Genomic DNA, 3,629 nt, shown 5'->3' on the forward strand with positions numbered 1-3,629 from the left:
AGAAGGCTGGAAAAAGACAGGAGGTTAACAGAAACTTTGTTTGAGATTAAATAGTTGTACGGATACTATGTAATATGGTTATAGTATATTATGCATTTGTTAAAATAAGTCATGTAATGTTTTTTCTCTTTTGTAAAATTAATAAAAAAAATTATCATGGAAAGGTCTGCTTGATTCTGTAGTGTGCTGTAGTGGTTTGAACACTGGACTATGGAGATCAGGGTCTAATTCCCCAGTCAGCCACGGAAACCCACTGGCTGACCTTGGCCAAGACACTCTCTCAACCCCAGAAAACCCTGTGATAGGTTCGCCTTAGTGTCACCATAAGTTGGAAATGACTTGAAGGCACACAACAGCAACAAACAACAACAACAACAACAACAACAAAAGATTGAAATCATAATACAAAGTTGGTTGTTTATTCTGGTCCATGCCCACTTCCTTTGTGTTCAGTGCATAAGTACATTCTTCCTTGTTTCCACATTAGATACAGTTTCCCTAAATCCCTAAAATATTTTTGTTGAAAACTATATTGCAAAACTGAGAGACAAGTCCTGAAGCCCAAAGGCTGTACTGTGAGCCATACGTTTCATCTGGGGAAAATGAATGAGGTTGTTTTACTTAAAAAGGCAGACCAAATGAAATTCTTTCCCATCCTTCTTCACAACCTTGTCATCAGAGTCAGTATTCTCTCACTCTTTTCTTTTTGCATTTGGACAATTGTCTGCTAAACAGAAGGCTTGGCGTGTGATTTATGTGTACTGCTTACTCCCTCTCCAATGCGCCACCATTTGGGGTGTGTGTATGTGCGTGTGAAGGTTATTTCCTCTGCAGTGATGTGACTTTCTCTGTCCCACCCTATGCATTTCTTTCTGCAAAGGGGAGCAAAGAAAACGATGGGAGAGAAAAGAGAAAACATGGAATTCCCAAACTCCTTTTCAAAATGACTTTCTTTTATATAATCTCTCCTCCCTCACCTCCCCCAAGATACCTTGAAAGGCCCTTTTTGTAAACTTGCTTTTCATTTAAAAAGTTCTTTTTTAAAAAATGCAGCTGCTCTACTGAAGCCATCCAAATCTAATTAACTACAGAAGCTGAAGTTTCTATGAAGTATCTCACTTTCTCGGTCTTAGGCTGTCCTTTATATCTCCATTCAATATGGCTACATACACAGAGAGACAAAGTGAGAGAGGCTATTCCTAATAATTGTTTCTATAGTCTCAGCAACAGAAAGCAGGCCCTGTGAAACTCAGGGGAATCAGAACCTTCCTTGAACTTGGCCACTACAAACTTCCCAAGACAAAGAGGCGGAGGAGCTGAAAGGCTTAAGCTCTGGGTCACTGAGAAGCTTGGGAGAATTGGTTCAACTGCTGAATAGAAATCCCCATTTCATTCCTAAATTGCACCAATGCAGATTCAGTGAAATGCCTAGTTTTTAAAAAACGTTTTTTGGAAAAAGGAAGAAGAAAGTTTGCAGAATATCAATGAGGCACTGTGTGGTTGCAGGAGCAAGGCAGAAGCTCCATTGAGGTTTCTTGCTGGCAGATGTACGGTTACACACAAAAAGGCAATAAATCGAGGCCTTGGCTGCCCATGCTAATGAATGGCAAACCTTAATCTTTGGAGCTGGAGATAAATGATGAATATGGATTAAATCAAAAGATCCTGCAAACCTACTGCTCTCCAGAGGTATTTAGAACCTTGCGTTTTTGGAACGTTGTTGTTGTTGTTGTTGTTGTTGTTGTTGTGTGTCTTCAATATTTTCTAAAGATTGGTATAACTTCTGTGGCCCCAACCTTGATCAGACCTTCTGTGGCTTCTAGTATCAGCCAACGCCTCTCTGCCTTCCTGCACCTTGAGGAAGCAATGCAAAAGTGATGAGAATGGTACATAAAGCATATCAGAGCACCTTCTCTCAATGTTGAGAGGACTCCTTGGTCTGTTGATGTTTCCTCCCAAAGGTGAAAGAAAGACTACAGTTCTCTTCCCACCCTTTACCTCCAACCATTAAGGATTCAGGCAATTTCTATCATTCCTTCCAGGATATGTACTGCCACCAACAATGTTGTTTTGGTTGGCTTTGGTGAAGCCCTGTATCTGGGACTACTGCTGAGGTTGGTCTGCCAAGTCTACTGCCACATGTACAGCAAATACCATAACTGGATGGGCTGTTAGTGATTCCTGGCAGTTTTTTTCCTGCTTGGCCAGCAGCTCCACTAGACCTGGAAGGAGCTGATGGGTGGCAGCAGATGATGGCATCTCCACTATCAGCCACAGCTGATGGACGGCAGAGGTGCCCTGGCTGGTGGAGGGGGGGGGTGTCTTGGATCAGATGGGAGTGACTACCCCATTAAAAGCTCATCTACACACCCCGCACCTCCTAGTGATGCCCTGCCAACAGGACTCCAGCTGTAATATATGAACTGAACCTTCCTTCAATAGAAGGCAAAAAAACCAAAGCCAGACTTCCAAGAAGAGTATGCCTTAAAAATATTAAATTAAATTCTTAATGTGTGTGAAAGAGAGTCCAGTCTTTAGACAGAACAAATCAACTAGATCGTTTTCTTTCCTCGTGTTACTTTTTTGTCAAAAGGCTTTTTCAAAACAAAGCTTCAATTCCTTTTTTTAAAAAAATCCTGTGAAGACACCATTTTCAGCTACATAGCTGAACATGCTAACAACAAATCTGAATGTCATCGCTCTATAGTAACACCATTTCTTTTGTCCTCCTTTGAAGTTCATTGTAGTATAGCCTAAGGCTGTTATAATCTAACTTGTAACTCAAATTAAAGATATACTTCTAGATAAGAAAAGTCACTAAAGACGTATCTGGCATGATTAAATACAGTAAAAGTGTTAAAGTGGAGCCCTGGTGGCGCAGTGGTTAAATGCCTGTACTGCAGCCATTCACTCAAGACCACAAGGTTGCGAGTTCAAGACCAGCAAAAAGGGCCCAAGCTCGACTCAGGCTTGCATCCTTCCGAGGTCGCTAAAATGAGTACCCAGACTGTTGGGGGCAAATTAGCTTACTTGCTGTTCACCGCTATGATCTTTGGAATAGCGGTATATAAATAAAACAAATTATTATTATTATTATTATTATTATTATTATTATTATTAAAGTGGGGGTTAGAATTGTGCAGTCCTCCAGATGCTGGTGGAGAAGAATTCCCAGAAGCCCCAGGCAGCATAGCTAATGGTGATAAATGATGGGTCATGTAGTCCAACAACAGTTAAAGGGCTGCATGACTCCAACCTCTAATCTGAAGTCATTTTATGAGTTGTTAAAGTGATCCATATTTTTTATATTATATATCAGTTATTACTTCCACAATATCCAACAAGCCATAGGGGTTTATCACATGGGGGGACAATTAGAAGCATAAACAGTGATTAACCCATGATAATCCCACAATTGTGCTAATGGTTTTCAGATGACATCATGTTCAAAGTGATATTATCACGTGAATAACCCATTATTATCGAGCAATTGTACTAATGGTTTTCATATGATGTTGAGGTGAAACGTGATTAAAGTGCCATTAACCCATGAATAATTAGGCAAGAAACAGCAGCAAATCATTCACGGAATTTTCCCATGAATGATTTTTTGCTGTTTATTGCCTGGG

The 3,629-nt window shown here is 40.3% G+C and overlaps 1 protein-coding gene across 4 annotated transcripts in view; it reads right to left on the reverse strand.

The window, feature by feature from the left end:
* SETBP1 (SET binding protein 1) overlaps positions 1 to 3,629 on the reverse strand; it is a 386,679-nt gene that overhangs the window by 281,305 nt on the left and 101,745 nt on the right. The window lies entirely within an intron of this gene.

The sequence above is a fragment of the Sceloporus undulatus genome, chromosome 2, assembly GCF_019175285.1.
Source record: "Sceloporus undulatus isolate JIND9_A2432 ecotype Alabama chromosome 2, SceUnd_v1.1, whole genome shotgun sequence".
In the NCBI taxonomy this organism is placed as follows: domain Eukaryota; kingdom Metazoa; phylum Chordata; class Lepidosauria; order Squamata; family Phrynosomatidae; genus Sceloporus; species Sceloporus undulatus.